Below are 17,321 nucleotides of genomic sequence, written 5' to 3' on the forward strand. Positions count from 1 at the left end.
CAGGAACTCAGAATCCCTCCAGAGAGTCTTCAAGTGTGAGTGTGTGTCTGTGTGTATAAAAAGGACACAAAGTCAGAAGACCTGCAGATATTCTGCAAGAGTGTGAGTGTTTGTGTGTGCGTGTAAAAAGGACACGGAATCAGAAGCCCTCCAGACATTCTGCAAGTGTATGAGTGTGTGTGTGTGTGTGTTTAAAAAGGACAAGTAATCAGACGCCCTTCAGAGATTCTGCAAGGGTGCGTGTATGTGTGTGTGTGTGTGTGTGTGTGTGTGTGTGTGTTTGCCTGTAAAAAGACATTAATTCAGAAACCATCCAAAGATTCTGCAACGGTGTTTGTGTATGTGCGTGTATGTGTGTGTGTGTAAAAAGGACACGAAGTCAGAAGCTCTCTAGAGATTCTACCATGGTGTGTGTGTGTGTGTTTGTATAAAAAGTACATGAATTTCGAAGCCCACTAGGGACTCTGCAAGAGTCTGAGTGTGATTGTGTTTGTGTGTGTGTGTGTAAAAATGCCATGAAGTCAGAAGCCCTCCAGGGATTCTGCAAGGGTATGAGTGTGAGTGTGTGTGTGTGTGTGTGCGTGTATGAAAAGGACATGGTGTCAGAAGCCCTCAAGAGATTCTGGAAGGTTGTGTGTGAGTGTGTTTAAAAAGGACACGAATTCAGAAGCTCTCTAGAGATTCTGCAAGGGTCTGAGTGTGAGTGTGTGTGTAAAAAGGACATGTAGTCAGAAGCCCTACAGAGCTTCTGCAAGTGTGTGAGTGTGAGTTTGTGTGTGTGTAAAAAGGACACGGAGTCAGAAGATCTCCAGAGATTGTGCAAGGGTGCGTGTGTGTGTGTGTGTGAGTGTGTAAAAAGGAAAAGAAGTACGAAGCCCTACAGATATTCTTCAAAGTTAGTGTGTGCGTGAGTGTCTAAAAAGGACACAAAATCAGAAGCCCACCAGAGATTCTGCAAGTGTCTGTGTGTGTAAAAAGGACACAAAGTGAGAATACCTCCAGAGATTCTGCAAGGGTGTGTGCATGTGTGTGTATGTGTGAGAATGTGTAAAATTGAAACGAAGTCAGAAGGCCTCCAGAGATTCTGCCAGGGTGTATTTGTGTGTGTAAAAGGGACAGGAACTCAGAATCCCTCTAGAGATTCTTCACGTGTGAGTGTGTGTGTGTGTATAAAAAGGACACAAAGTCAGAGGACCTGCAGATATTCTGCAAGAGTGTGAGTGTTTGCAAAAAGGACACGGAATCAGAAGCCCTCCAGAGATTCTGCAAGTGTATGAGTGCATGTGTGTGTGTGTTTAAAAAGGACATGAAATCAGACGCCTTCCGGAGATTCTGCAATGATTTTCTGTGTGTGTGTGTGTGTCTGTGTGTAAAAAGACATGAAATCAGGCGCCCTGCAGAGATTCAGCAAGGGTGCGTGTATGTGTGTGTGTGTGCATGTGTGTGTGTGGAAAAAGGACAGGAAACCAGAAGCGTTTTACAGATTCTGCAAGAGTGTGTGTGTGTGTGTGTTTGTGCTTGCAAAAAGGACATTAATTCATAAACCCTCCAGAGATTCTGCAACCGTGTGTGTGTATATGTGTATGTGTGTGTGTGTGTGTAAAAAGGCCATGAAGTCAGAAGCCCTCCCGAGATTCTGCAAGGGTATGACTGTGAGTGTGTGTGTGTGTGTGTTTCTGTGTGTGTGTATGAAAAGGACACAAAGTCAAAAGACCTGCAGATATTCTACAGAGTTTCTGCAAATGAATGAGTGTGAGTTTGTGTGTGTGTGATTGTAAAAAGGACAGGAATTCAGACGACCTCCAGAGAGTGTGTGTGAGTGTGTAAAAAGGAAAGGAAGTCCGAAGCCCTACAGATATTCTTCAAAGTTTGTGTGTGCGTGAGTGTCTCAAAAGGACACAAAATCAGAAGCCCTCCAGAGATTCTGCAAGTGTCTGTGTGTGTAAAAAGGACACAAAGTGAGAATACCTCCAGAGATTCTGCAAGGGTGTGTGCATGTGTGTGTGTGTGTGTGTAAAATGGAAACGAAGTCAGAAGGCCTCCAGAGATTCTGCCAGGGTGTATTTGTGTGTGTAAAAAGGACAGGAACTCAGAATCCCTCCAGAGAGTCTTCAAGTGTGAGTTTGTGTGTGTGTGTATAAAAAGGACACAAAGTCAAAAGACCTGCAGATATTCTGCAAGAGTGTGAGTGTTTGTGTGTGCGTGTAAAAAGGACACGGAATCAGAAGCCCTCCAGACATTCTGCAAGTGTATGAGTGCGTGTGTGTGTGTGTTTAAAAAGGACAAGTAATCAGACGCCCTTCAGAGATTCTGCAACGGTGTTTGTGTATGTGCGTGGTGTGTGTGTGTAAAAAGGACACGAAGTCAGAAGCTCTCTAGAGATTCTACCATGGTGTGTGTGTGTGTGTGTGTTTGTATAAAAAGTACATGAATTTGGAAGCCCACTAGGGACTCTGCAAGAGTCTGAGTGTGAGTGTGTTTGTGTGTGTGTGTGTGTAAAAAAGCCATGAAGTCACAAGCCCTCCAGAGATTCTGCAAGGGTATGAGTGTGAGTGTGTGTGTGTGTGTGTGTGTGTGTATGAAAAGGACACGGTGTCAGAAGCCCTCAAGATATTCTGGAAGGTTGTGTGTGAGTGTGTTTAAAAAGGACACGAAGTCAGAAGCTCTCTAGAGATTCTGCAAGGGTCTGAGTGTGAGTGTGTGTGTAAAAAGGACATGTAGTCAGAAGCCCTACAGAGCTTCTGCAAGTGTGTGAGTGTGAGTTTGTGTGTGTGTAAAAAGGACACGGAGTCAGAAGATCTCCAGAGATTGTGCAAGGGTGTGTGTGTGTGTGAGTGTTTAAAAAGGAAAGGAAGTCCGAAGCCCTACAGATATTCTTCAAAGTTTGTGTGTGAGTGAGTGTCTAAAAAGGACACAAAATCAGAAGCCCTCCAGAAATTCTTCAAGTGTCTGTGTGTGTAAAAAGGACACAAAGTGAGAATACCTCCAGAGATTCTGCAAGGGTGTGTGCATGTGTGCATGTGTGTGTATGTGTGTGAATGTGTAAAATGGAAACGAAGTCAGAAGGCCTCCAGAGATTCTGCCAGGGTGTATTTGTGTGTGTAAAAACGACAGGACCTCAGAATCCCTCTAGAGATTCTTCACGTGTGAGTGTGTGTGTGTGTATAAAAAGGACACAAAGTCAAAAGACCTGCAGATATTCTGCAAGAGTGTGAGTGTTTGCAAAAAGGACACGGAATCAGAAGCCCTACAGAGATTCTGCAAGTGTATGAGTGCATGTGTGTGTGTGCTTAAAAAGGACATGAAATCAGACGCCTTCCAGAGATTCTGCAATGGTTTTCTGTGTGTGTGTGTGTCTGTGTTTAAAAAGACATGAAATCAGGCGCCCTGCAGTGATTCAGCAAGGGTGCGTGTATGTGTGTGTGTGTGTGTACATGTGTGTGTGTGGAAAAAGGACAGGAAACCGGAAGCGGTTTACAGATTCTGCAAGAGTGTGTGTGTGTGTTTGTGCTTGTAAAAAGGACATTAATTCATAAACCCTCCAGAGATTCTGCAACCGTGTGTTTGTATATGTGTATGTGTGTGTGTGTGTGTGTGTGTGTGTGTGTGTGTGTAAAAAGGCCATGAAGTCAGAAGCCCTCCAGAGATAATGCAAGGGTATGAGTGTGAGTGCGTGTGTGTGTGTGTTTCTGTGTGTGTGTATGAAAAGGACACGGTGTCAGAAGCCTTCAAGAGATTCTGGAAGGTTGTGTGTGAGTGTGAGTGAAAAGGACACGAAGTCAGAAGCCCTCCGGGGATTTTGCAAGGTTGCGAGTGTTTTTGTGTGTGTGACTAAAAAGGACACGAAGTCAGAAGCCCTCTAGAGTTTCTGCAGGGGTATGAGAGTGAGTGTGTGCTTGTGTGTGTGTAAAAAGGCCATGAAGTTAGAAGCCCTCCAGAGATTCTGCAAGGATGTGAGTGTGAGTATGTGTGTGTGTGTGTGTGTGTGAACAGGACACGGTGTCAGAAGCCCTCAAGAGATTCTGGAAGGTTGTGTGAGTGTGTTTAAAAAGGACACGAAGTCAGAACCTCTCTAGAGATTCTGCAAGTGTCTGAGTGTGAGTGTGTGTGTAAAAAGGACATGTAGTCAGAAGCCCTACAGAGTTTCTGCAAGTGAATGAGTGTGAGTTTGTGTGTGTGTGTGTGTGTGTAAAAAGGACAGGAATTCAGACGACCTCAAGAGATTGTGCAAGGGTGTGTGTGTGTGTGTGAGTGTGTATAAAGGACATGAAGTCAGAAGGCCTGTAGTGATTCTGCCATGGTTTGTGTGTATTTTTGTAAAAAGGACACGAAGTCAGAAGCTGTCTAGGGATTCTGCAAAGGTCGGAGTGTGAGTGTGTGTGTAAAAAGGACATGTAGTCAGAAGCCCTACAGAGTTTCTTCAAGTGTATAAGTGTGAGTTTGTGTGTGTGTGTGTGTAAAAAGGACACAAAGTCAGACGACCTCCAGAGATTGTGCAAGGGTGTGTGTGTGTCATTGTGTAAAAAGGAAAGGAAGTCTGAAGGCCTACAGATATTCTTCAAAGTTAGTGTGTGCGTGAGTGTCTAAAAAGGACACAAAATCAGAAGCCCTCCAGAGATTCTGCAAGTGTCTGTGTGTGTAAAAAGGACACAAAGTGAGAATACCTCCAGAGATTATGCAAGGGTGTGTGCATGTGTGCATGTGTGTGTGTGAGTGTGTAAAATGGAAACGAAGTCAGAAGGCCTCCAGAGATTCTGCCAGGGTGTATTTGTGTGTGTAAAAAGGACAGGAACTCAGAATCCCTCCAGAGAGTCTTCAAGTGTGAGTGTGTGTGTGTGTATATAACGGACACAAAGTCAAAAGACCTGCAGATATTCTGCAAGCGTGTGAGTGTTTGTGTGTGCGTGTAAAAAGGACACGGAATCAGAAGCCCTCCAGACATTCTGCAAGTGTATGAGTGCGTGTGTGTGTGTGTTTAAAAAGGACAAGTAATCAGACGCCCTTCAGAGATTCTGCAAGGGTGCGTGTATGTGTGTGTGTGTGTGTGTGTGTGTGTTTGCCTGTAAAAAAACATTAATTCAGAAACCATCCAGAGATTCTGCAACGGTGTTTGTGTATGTGCGTGTGTGTGTGTGTGTGTGTAAAAAGGACACGAAGTCAGAAGCTCTCTAGAGATTCTACCATGGTGTGTGTGTGTGTGTGTGTGTGTTTGTATAAAAAGTACATGAATTTCGAAGCCCACTAGGGACTCTGCAAGAGTCTGAGTGTGAGTGTGTTTGTGTGTGTGTGTGTGTGTAAAAAAGCCATGAAGTCAGAAGCCCTCCAGAGGTTCTGCAAGGGTATGAGTGTGAGTGTGTGTGTGTGTGTGTGTGTGTATGAAAAGGACACGGTGTCAGAAGCCCTCAAGAGATTCTGGAAGGTTGTGTGTGAGTGTGTTTAAAAAGGACACGAAGTCAGAAGCTCTCTAGAGATTCTGCAAGGGTCTGAGTGTGAGTGTGTGTGTAAAAAGGACATGTAGTCAGAAGCACTACAGAGCTTCTGCAAGTGTGTGAGTGTGAGTTTGTGTGTGTGTAAAAAGACACGTAGTCAGAAGATCTCCAGAGATTGTTCAAGGGTGTGTGTGTGTGTGTGTGTGTGAGTGTGTACAAAGGAAAGGAAGTCCGAAGCCCTACAGATATTCTTCAAAGTTTGTGTGTGCGTGAGTGTCTAAAAAGGACACAAAATCTGAAGCCCTCCAGAAATTCTTCAAGTGTCTGTGTGTGTAAAAAGGACACAAAGTGAGAATACATCCAGAGATTCTGCAAGGGTGTGTGCATGTGTGCATGTGTGTGTATATGTGTGAATGTTAAAATTGAAACGAAGTCAGAAGGCCTCCAGAGATTCTGCCAGGGTGTATTTGTGTGTGTAAAAAGGACAGGAACTCAGAATCCCTCTAGAGATTCTTCACGTGTGAGTGTGTGTGTGTGTATAAAAAGGACACAAAGTCAGAAGACCTGCAGATATTCTGCAAGAGTGTGAGTGTTTGCAAAAAGGACACGGAATCAGAAGCCCTCCAGAGATTCTGCAAGTGTATGAGTGCATGTGTGTGTGTGCTTAAAAAGGACATGAAATCAGACGCCTTCCAGAGATTCTGCAATGGTTTTCTGTGTGTGTGTGTGTCTGTGTGTAAAAAGACATGAAATCAGGCGCCCTGCAGAGATTCAGCCAGGGTGCGTGTATGTGTGTGTGTGTGTGTGTGGAAAAAGGACAGGAAACCGGAAGCGGTTCACAGATTCTGCAAGAGTGTGTGTGTGTGTGTGTGTTTGTGCTTGTAAAAAGGACATTAATTCATAAACCCTCCAGAGATTCTGCAACCGTGTGTTTGTATATGTGTATGTGTGTGTGAGTGTGTGTGTGTAAAAAGGCCATGAAGTCAGAAGCCCTCCAGAGATTCTGCAAGGGTATGAGTGTGAGTGCGTGTGTGTGTGTGTTTCTGTGTGTGTGTATGAAAAGGACACGGTGTCAGAAGCCCTCAAGAAATTCTGGAAGGTTGTGTGTGAGTGTGAGTGAAAAGGAAACGAAGTCAAAAGCCCTCCGTTGATTTTGCAAGGGTGCGAGTGTTTTTGTGTGTGTGACTAAAAAGGACACGAAGTCAGAAGCCCTCTAGAGTTTCTGCAGGGGTATGAGAGTGAGTGTGTGTTTGTGTGTGTGTAAAAAGGCCATGAATTCAGAAGTCCTCCAGAGATTCTGCAAGGATATGAGTGTGAGTATGTGTGTGTGTGTGTGTGTGTGTGTGTGTGTGTGTGAACAGGACACGGGGTCAGAAGCCCTCAAGAGATTCTGGAAGGTTGTGTGTGAGTGTGTTTAAAAAGGACACGAAGTCAGAACCTCTCTAGAGATTCTGCAAGTGTCTGAGTGTGAGTGTGTGTGTAAAAAGGACATATAGTCAGAAGCCCTACAGAGTTTCTGCAAGTGAATGAGTGTGAGTTTGTGTGTGTGTGTGTGTAAAAAGGACAGGAAGTCAGAAGGCCTGTAGTGATTCTGCCATGGTTTGTGTGTATTTTTGTAAAATGGACCCGAAGTCAGAAGCTCTCTAGGGATTCTGCAAGGGTCGGAGTGTGAGTGTGTGTGTGTAAAAAGGACATGTAGTCAGAAGCCCTACATAGTTTCTTCAAGTGTATGGGTGTGAGTTTGTGGGTGTGTGTGTGTAAAAACGACACGAATTCAAACGACCTCCAGAGATTGTGCAAGGGTGTGTGTGTGTGTGAGTGTGTAAAAAGGAAAGGAAGTCTGAAGGCCTACAGATATTCTTCAAAGTTAGTGTGTGCGTGAGTGTCTAAAAAGGACACAAAATCAGAAGCCCTCCAGAGATTCTGCAAGTGTCTGTGTGTGTAAAAAGGACACAAAGTGAGAATACCTCCAGAGATTCTGCAAGGGTGTGTCCATGTGTGCATGTGTGTGTATGTGTGTGATGTGTAAAATTGAAACGAAGTCAGAAGGCCTCCAGAGAATCTGCCAGGGTGTATTTTTGTGTGTAAAAAGGACAGGAATTCAGAATCTCTCTAGAGATTCTTCACGTGTGAGTGTGTGTGTGTGTGTATAAAAAGGACACAAAGTCAGAAGACCTGCAGATATTCTGCAAGAGTGTGAGTGTTTGCAAAAAGGACACGGAATCAGAAGCCCTCCAGAGATTCTGCAAGTGTATGAGTGCATGTGTGTGTGTGTTTAAAAAGGACATGAAATCAGACGCCTTCCAGAGATTCTGCAATGGTTTTCTGTGTGTGTGTGTGTCTGTGTGTAAAAAGACATGAAATCAGGCGCCCTGCAGAGATTCAGCAAGGGTGCGTGTATGTGTGTGTGTGTGCATGTGTGTGTGTGGAAAAAGGACAGGTAACCAGAAGCGTTTTACAGATTCTGCAAGAGTGTGTGTGTGTGTGTGTGTTTGTGCTTGTAAAAAGGACATTAATTCAGAAACCCTCCAGAGATTCTGCAACCGTGTGTGTGTATATGTGTATGTGTGTGTGTGTGTAAAAAGGCCATGAAGTCAGAAGCCCTCCAGAAATTCTGCAAGGGTAGGAGTGTGAGTGTGTGTGTGTTTCTGTGTGTGTGTGTATAAACAGGACACGGTGTCAGAAGCCCTCAAGAGATTCTGGAAGGTTGTGTGTGAGTGTGAGTGAAAAGGACACGAATTCAGAAGCCCTCCGGGGATTCTGAAAGGGTGCGAGTGTTTTTGTGTGTGTGTAAAAAGGCCATGAAGTCAGAAGCCCTCCAGAGATTCTGCAAGGATATGAGTGTAAGTATGTGTGTGTGTGTGTGTGTGTGTGTGTGTATGAACAGGACACGGTGTCAGAAGCCCTCAAGAGATTCTGGAAGGTTGTGTGTGAGTGTGTTTAAAAAGGACACGAAGTCAGAAGCTCTCTAGAGATTCTGCAAGGGTCTGAGTGTGAGTGTATGTGTAAAAAGGACAAGTAGTCAGATGCCCTACAAAGCTTCTTCAAGTGTATGAGTGTGAGTTTGTGTGTGTGTAAAAAGGACACGGAGTCAGAAGATCTCCAGAGATTGTGCAAGGGTGTGTGTGTGTGTGTGAGTGTGTATAAAGGACATGAATTCAGAAGGCCTGTAGTGATTCTGCCATGGCTTGTGTGTATTTTTGTAAAAAGGACACGAAGTCAGAAGCTGTCTAGGGATTCTGCAAGGGTCGGAGTGTGAGTGTGTGTGTAAAAAGGATATGTAGTCAAAAGCCCTACAGAGTTTCTTCAAGTGTATAAGTGTGAGTTTGTGGGTGTGTGTGTGTGTAAAAAGGACACAAAGTCTGACGACCTCCAGAGATAGTGCAAGGGTGTGTGTGTGTGATTGTGTAAAAAGGAAAGGAAGTCTGAAGGCCTACAGATATTCTTCAAAGTTAGTGTGTGCGTGAGTGTCTAAAAAGGACACAAAATCAGAAGCCCTCCAGAGATTCTGCAAGTGTCTGTGTGTGTAAAAAGGACACAAAGTGAGAATACCTCCAGAGATTCTGCAAGGGTGTGTGCATGTGTGCATGTGTGTGTGTGTGTGAGTGTGTAAAATAGAAACGAAGTCAGAAGGCCTGCAGAGATTCTGCCAGGGTGTATTTGTGTGTGTAAAAAGGACAGGAACCCAGAATCCCTCCAGAGAGTCTTCAAGTGTGAGTGTGTGTGTGTGTGTATAAAAAGGACACAAAGTCAAAAGACCTGCAGATATTCTGCAAGAGTGTGAGTGTTTGTGTGTGCGTTTAAAAAGGACACGGAATCAGAAGCCCTCCAGACATTCTGCAAGTGTATGAGTGCGTGTGTGTGTATGTTTAAAAGGGACAAGTAATCAGACGCCCTTCAGAGATTCTGCAAGGGTGCATTTATGAGTGTGTGTGTGTGTGTTTGCCTGTAAAAAGACATTAATTCAGAAATCATCCAGAGATTCTGCAACGGTGTTTGTGTATGTGCGTGTGTGTGTGTGTGTAAAAAGGACACGAAGTCAGAAGCTCTCTAGAGATTCTACCAATGTGTGTGTGTGTGTGTGTGTGTTTGTATAAAAAGTACATGAATTTGGAAGCCCACTAGGGACTCTGCAAGAGTCTGAGTGTGAGTGTGTTTGTGTGTGTGTGTGTAAAAAAGCCATGAAGTCAGAAGCCCTCCAGAGATTCTGCAAGGGTATGAGTGTGAGTGTGTGTGTGTGTGTGTGTGTATGAAAAGGACACGGTGTCAGAAGCCCTCAAGAGATTCTGGAAGGTTGTGTGTGAGTGATTTTAAAAAGGACACGAAGTCAGAAGCTCTCTAGAGATTCTGCAAGGGTCTGAGTGTGAGTGTGTGTGTAAAAAGGACATGTAGTCCGAAGCCCTACAGAGCTTCTGCAAGTGTGTGAGTGTGAGTTTGTGTGTGTAAAAAGGACACGGAGTCAGAAGATCTCCAGAGATTGTGCAAGGGTCTGTGTGTGTGTGTGAGTGTGTAAAAAGGAAAGGAAGTCCGAAGCCCTACAGATATTCTTCAAAGTTTGTGTGTGCGTGAGTGTCTAAAAAGGACACAAAATCAGAAGCCCTCCAGAAATTCTTCAAGTGTCTGTGTGTGTAAAAAGGCCACAAAGTGAGAATATCTCCAGAGATTCTGCAAGGGTGTGTGCATGTGTGCATGTGTGTGTATGTGTGTGAATGTGTAAAATGGAAACGAAGTCAGAAGGCCTCCAGAGATTCTGCCAGGGTGTATTTGTGTGTGTAAAAAGGACAGGACCTCAGAATCCCTCTAGAGATTCTTCACGTGTGAGTGTGTGTGTGTGTATAAAAAGGACACAAAGTCAGAAGACCTGCAGATATTCTGCAAGAGTGTGAGTGTTTGCAAAAAGGACACGGAATCAGAAGCCCTCCAGAGATTCTGCAAGTGTATGAGTGCATGTGTGTGTGTGCTTAAAAAGGACATGAAATCAGACGCCTTCCAGAGATTCTGCAATGGTTTTCTGTGTGTGTGTGTGTCTGTGTGTAAAAAGACATGAAATCAGGCGCCCTGCAGAGATTCAGCCAGGGTGCGTGTATGTGTGTGTGTGTGTGTGTGCATGTGTGTGTGTGGAAAAAGGACAGGAAACCGGAAGCGGTTTACAGATTCTGCAAGAGTGTGTGTGTGTGTTTGTGCTTTTAAAAAGGACATTAATTCATAAACCCTCCAGAGATTCTGCAACCGTGTGTTTGTATATGTGTATGTGTGTGTGAGTGTGTGTGTGTAAAAAGGCCATGAAGTCAGAAGCCCTCCAGAGATTCTGCAAGGGTATGAGTGTGAGTGCGTGTGTGTGTGTGTTTCTGTGTGTGTGTATGAAAAGGACACGGTGTCAGAAGCCCTCAAGAGATTCTGGAAGGTTGTGTGTGAGTGTGAGTGAAAAGGACACGAAGTCAAAAGCCCTCCGGGGATTTTGCAAGGGTGCGAGTGTTTTTGTGTGTGTGACAAAAAAGGACACGAAGTCAGAAGCCCTCTAGAGTTTCTGCAGGGGTATGAGAGTGAGTGTGTGTAAAAAGGCCATGAAGTCAGAAGCCCTCCAAAGATTCTGCAAGGATATGAGTGTGAGTGTGTGTGTGTGTGTGTGTGTGTGTGTGAACAGGACACGGGGTCAGAAGCCCTCAAGAGATTCCGGAAGGTTGTGTGTGAGTGTGTTTAAAAAGGACACGAAGTCAGAACCTCTCTAGAGATTCTGCAAGTGTCTGAGTGTGAATGTGTGTGTAAAAAGGACATATAGTCAGAAGCCCTACAGAGTTTCTGCAAGTGAATGAGTGTGAGTTTGTGTGTGTGTGTGTAAAAAGGACAGGAATTCAGACGACCTCCAGAGATTGTGCAAGGGTGTGTGTGTGTGTGTGTGAGTGTGTATAAAGGACATGAATTCAGAAGGCCTGTAGTGATTCTGCCATGGTTTGTGTGTATTTTTGTAAAATGGACCCGAAGTCAGAAGCTCTCTAGGGATTCTGCAAGGGTCGGAGTGTGAGTGTGTGTGTAAAAAGGACATGTAGTCAGAAGCCCTACATAGTTTCTTCAAGTGTATGAGTGTGAGTTTGTGGGTGTGTGTGTGTAAAAAGGACACGAATTCAAACGACCTCCAGAGATTGTGCAAGGGTGTCTGTGTGTGTGAGTGTGTAAAAAGGAAAGGAAGTCTGAAGGCCTACAGATATTCTTCAAAGTTAGTGTGTGCGTGAGTGTCTAAAAAGGAAACAAAATCAGAAGCCCTCCAGAGATTCTGCAAGTGTCTGTGTGTGTAAAAAGGACACAAAGTGAGAATACCTCCAGTGATTCTGCAAGGGTGTGTGCATGTGTGCATGTGTGTGTGAGTGTGTAAAATGGAAACGAAGTCAGAAGGCCTCCAGTGATTCTGCCAGGGTGTATTTGTGTGTGTAAAAAGGACAGGAACTCAGAATCCCTCTAGAGATTCTTCACGTGTGAGTGTGCGTGTGTGTATAAAAAGGACACAAAGTCAGAAGACCTGCAGATATTCTTCAAGAGTGTGAGTGTTTGCAAAAAGGACACGGAATCAGAAGCCCTCCAGAGATTCTGCAAGTGTATGAGTGCATGTGTGTGTGTGTTTAAAAAGGACATGAAATAAGACGCCTTCCAGAGATTCTGCAATGGTTTTCTGTGTGTGTGTGTGTGTCTGTGTGTAAAAAGACATGAAATCAGGCGCCCTGCAGAGATTCAGCAAGGGTGCGTGTATGTGTGTGTGTGTGCATGTGTGTGTGTGGAAAAGGACAGGAAACCAGAAGCGTTTTACAGATTCTGCAAGAGTGTGTGTGTGTGTGTGTTTGTGCTTGTAAAAAGGACATTAATTCAGAAACCCTCCAGAGATTCTGCAACCGTGTGTGTGTATATGTGTATGTGTGTGTGTGTGTGTGTGTGTGTGTGTGTATAAAGGCCATGAAGTCAGAAGCCCTCCAGAAATTCTGCAAGGGTATGAGTGTGAGTGTGTGTGTGTTTCTGTGTGTGTGTGTATAAACAGGACACGGTGTCAGAAGCCCTCAAGAGATTCTGGAAGGTTGTGTGTGAGTGTGAGTGAAAAGGACACAAATTCAGAAGCCCTCCGGGGATTCTGCAAGGGTGCGAGTGTTTTTGTGTGTGTGACTAAAAAGGACACGAAGTCAGAAGCCCTCTAGAGTTTCTGCAGGGGTATGAGAGTGAGTGTGTGTTTGTGTGTGTGTAAAAAGGCCATGAAGTCAGAAGCCCTCCAGAGATTCTGCAAGTATATGAGTGTAAGTATGTGTGTGTGTGTGTGTGTGTGTATGAACAGGACACGGTGTCAGAAGCCCTCAAGAGATTCTGGAAGGTTGTGTGTGAGTGTGTTTAAAAAGGACACGAAGTCAGAAGCTCTCTAGAGATTCTGCAAGGGTCTGAGTGTGAGTGTATGTGTAAAAAGGACATGTAGTCAGATGCCCTACAAAGCTTCTTCAAGTGTATGAGTGTGAGTTTGTGTGTGTGTAAAAAGGACACAAAGTCTGACGACCTCCAGAGATAGTGCAAGGGTGTGTGTGTGTGTGATTGTGTAAAAAGGAAAGGAAGTCTGAAGGCCTACAGATATTCTTCAAAGTTAGTGTGTGCGTGAGTGTCTAAAAAGGACACAAAATCAGAAGCCCTCCAGAGATTCTGCACGTGTCTGTGTGTGTAAAAAGGACACAAAGTGAGAATACCTCCAGAGATTCTGCAAGGGTGTGTGCATGTGTGTGTGTGTGTGAGTGTGTAAAATAGAAACGAAGTCAGAAGGCCTGCAGAGATTCTGCCAGGGTGTATTTGTGTGTGTAAAAAGGACAGGAACTCAGAATCCCTCCAGAGAGTCTTCAAGTGTGAGTGTGTGTGTGTGTGTATAAAAAGGACACAAAGTCAAAAGACCTGCAGATATTCTGCAAGAGTGTGAGTGTTTGTGTGTGCGTTTAAAAAGGACACGGAATCAGAAGCCCTCCAGACATTCTGCAAGTGTATGAGTGCGTGTGTGTGTGTTTAAAAAGGACAAGTAATCAGACGCCCTTCAGAGATTCTGCAAGGGTGCGTGTATGTGTTTGTGTGTGTGTGTGTGTGTGTGTTTGTGTGTGTGTGTGTAAAAAAGCCATGAAGTCAGAAGCCCTCCAGAGATTCTGCAAGGGTATGAGTGTGAGTGTGTGTGTGTGTGTGTATGAAAAGGACACGGTGTCAGAAGCCCTCAAGAGATTCTGGAAGGTTGTGTGTGAGTGTGTTTAAAAAGGACACGAAGTCAGAAACTCTCTAGAGATTCTGCAAGGGTCTGAGTGTGAGTGTGTGTGTAAAAAGGACATGTAGTCCGAAGCCCTACAGAGCTTCTGCAAGTGTGTGAGTTTGTGTGTGTAAAAAGGACACGGAGTCAGAAGATCTCCAGAGATTGTGCAAGGGTGTGTGTGTGTCTGTGAGTGTGTAAAAAGGAAAGGAAGTCCGAAGCCCTACAGATATTCTTCAAAGTTTGTGTGTGCGTGAGTGTCTAAAAAGGACACAAAATCAGAAGCCCTCCAGAAATTCTTCAAGTGTCTGTGTGTGTAAAAAGGACACAAAGTGAGAATACCTCCAGAGATTCTGCAAGGGTGTGTGCATGTGTGCATGTGTGTGTATGTGTGTGAATGTGTAAAATGGAAACGAAGTCAGAAGGCCTCCAGAGATTCTGCCAGGGTGTATTTGTGTGTGTAAAAAGGACAGGACCTCAGAATCCCTCTAGAGATTCTTCACGTGTGAGTGTGTGTCTGTGTGTATAAAAAGGACACAAAGTCAGAAGACCTGCAGATATTCTGCAAGAGTGTGAGTGTTTGCAAAAAGGACACGGAATCAGAAGCCCTACAGAGATTCTGAAAGTGTATGAGTGCATGTGTGTGTGTGCTTAAAAAGGACATGAAATCAGACGCCTTCCAGAGATTCTACAATGGTTTTCTGTGTGTGTGTGTGTCTGTGTGTAAAACGACATGAAATCAGGCGCCCTGCAGAGATTCAGCAAAGGTGCGTGTATGTGCGTGTGTGTGTGCATGTGTGTGTGTGTAAAAAGGACAGGAAACCGGAAGCGATTTACAGATTCTGCAAGAGTGTGTGTGTGTGTGTGTTTCTGCTTGTAAAAAGGACATTAATTCATAAACCCTCCAGAGATTCTGCAACCGTGTGTTTGTATATGTGTATGTGTGTGTGTGTGTGTGTGTGTGTGTGTGTGTAAAAAGGCCATGAAGTCAGAAGCCCTCCAGAGATTCTGCAAGGGTATGAGTGTGAGTGCGTGTGTGTGTGTGTTTCTGTGTGTGTGTATGAAAAGGACACGGTGTCAGAAGCCCTTAAGAGATTGTGGAAGGTTGTGGGTGAGTGTGAGTGAAAAGGACACGAAGTCAGAAGCCCTCCGGGGATTTTGCAAGGGTGCGAGTGTTTTTGTGTGTGTGACTAAAAAGGACACGAAGTCAGAAGCCCTCTAGAGTTTCTGCAGGGGTATGAGAGTGAGTGTGTGTTTGTGTGTGTGTAAAAAGGCCTTGAAGTCAGAAGCCCTCCAGAGATACTGCAAGGATGTGAGTGTGAGTATGTGTGTGTGTGTGTGTGTGTGTGTGTATGAACAGGACACGGTGTCAGAAGCCCTCAAGAGATTCTGGAAGGTTGTGTGAGTGTGTTTAAAAAGGACACGAAGTCAGAACCTCTCTAGAGATTCTGCAAGTGTCTGAGTGTGAGTGTGTGTGTAAAAAGGACATGTAGTCAGAAGCCCTACAGAGTTTCTGCAAGTGAATGAGTGTGAGTTTGTGTGTGTGTGTGTTTGTAAAAAGGACAGGAATTCAGACGACCTCCAGAGATTGTGCAAGGGTGTGTGTGTGTGTGTGAGTGTGTAAAAAGGAAAGGAAGTCCGAAGCCCTACAGATATTCTTCAAAGTTTGTGTGTGCGTGAGTGTCTAAAAAGGACACAAAATCCAGAAGCCCTCCAGAGATTCTTCAAATGTCTGTGTGTGTAAAAAGGACACAAAGTGAGAATACCTCCAGAGATTCTGCAAGGGTGTGTGCATGTGTGTGTGTGTGTGTGTGTGTGTAAAATGGAAACGAAGTCAGAAGGCCTCCAGAGATTCTGCCAGGGTGTATTTGTGTGTGTAAAAAGGACAGAAACTCATAATCCCTCCAGAGAGTCTTCAAGTGTGAGTGTGTGTGTGTGTATATAACGGACACAAAGTCAAAAGACCTGCAGATATTCTGCAAGAGTGTGAGTGTTTGTGTGTGCGTGTAAAAAGGACACGGAATCAGAAGCCCTCCAGACATTCTGCAAGTGTATGAATGTGTGTGTGTGTGTGTGTTTAAAAATGACAAGTAATCAGACGCCCTTCAGAGATTCTGCAAGGGTGCGTGTATGTGTGTGTGTGTGTGATTGCCTGTAAAAAGACATTAATTCAGAAACCATCCAGAGATTCTGCAAAGGTGTTTGTGTATGTGCGTGTGTGTGTGTATGTAAAAAGGACACGAAGTCAGAAGCTCTCTAGAGATTCTACCATGGTGTGTGTGTGTGTGTTTGTATAAAAAGTACATGAATTTCGAAGGCCACTAGGGACTCTGCAAGAGTCTGAGTGTGAGTGTGTTTGTGTGTGTGTGTGTAAAAAAGCCATGAAGTCAGAAGCCCTACAGAGTTTCTGCAAGTGAATGAGTGTGAGTTTGTGTGTGTGTGTGTGTAAAAAGGCCATGAAGTCAGAAGCCCTCCAGAGTTTCTGCAGGTGAATGAGTGTGAGTTTGTGTGTGTGTGTGTGTGTAAAAAGGCCATGAAGTCAGAAGCCCTCCAGAGATTCTGCAAGGGTATGAGTGTGAGTGTGTGTGTGTGTGTGTGTATGAAAAGGACACGGTGTCAGAAGCCCTCAAGAGATTCTGGAAGGTTGTGTGTGAGTGTGTTTAAAAGGGACACGAAGTCAGAAGCTCTCTAGAGATTCTGCAAGTGTCTGAGTGTGAGTGTGTGTGTAAAAAGGACATATAGTCAGAAGCCCTACAGAGCTTCTGCAACTGTGTGAGTGTGAGTTTGTGTGTGTGTAAAAAGGACACGGAGTCAGAAGATCTCCAGAGATTGTGCAAGGGTGTGTGTGTGTTTGTGTAAAAAGGAAAGGAAGTCCGAAGCTCTACAGATATTATTCAAAGTTTGTGTGTGCGTGAGTGTCTAAAAAGGACACAAAATCTGAAGCCCTCCAGAAATTCTTCAAGTGTCTGTGTGTCTAAAAAGAACACAAAGTGAGAATACCTCCAGAGATTCTGCAAGGGTGTGTGCATGTGTGCATGTGTGTGTATGTGTGTGAATGTGTAAAATTGAAACGAAGTCAGAAGGCCTCCAGAGATTCTGCCAGGGTGTATTTGTGTGTGTAAAAAGGACAGGAACTCAGAATCCCTCTAGAGATTCTTCACGTGTGAGTGTGTGTGTGTGTATAAAAAGGACACAAAGTCAGAAGACCTGCAGATATTCTGCAAGAGTGTGAGTGTTTGCAAAAAGGACACGGAATCAGAAGCCCTCCAGAGATTCTGCAAGTGTATGAGTGCATGTGTGTGTGTGTTTAAAAAGGACATGAAATCAGACGCCTTCCAGAGATTCTGCAATGGTTTTCTGTGTGTGTGTGTGTCTGTGTGTAAAAAGACATGAAATCAGGCGCCCTGCAGAGATTGAGCAAGGGTGCGTGTATGTGTGTGTGTGGAAAAAGGACAGGAAACCGGAAGCGGTTTACAGATTCTGCAAGAGTGTGTGTGTGTGTGTTTGTGCTTGTAAAAAGGACATTAATTCATAAACCCTCCAGAGATTCTGCAACCGTGTGTGTGTATATGTGTATGTGTGTGTGTGTGTGTGTGTGTGTGTAAAAAGGCCATGAAGTCAGAAGCCCTCCAGAGATTCTGCAAGGG

Source organism: Tenrec ecaudatus, chromosome 14 (genome assembly GCF_050624435.1).
Source record: "Tenrec ecaudatus isolate mTenEca1 chromosome 14, mTenEca1.hap1, whole genome shotgun sequence".
Classification (NCBI taxonomy): domain Eukaryota; kingdom Metazoa; phylum Chordata; class Mammalia; order Afrosoricida; family Tenrecidae; genus Tenrec; species Tenrec ecaudatus.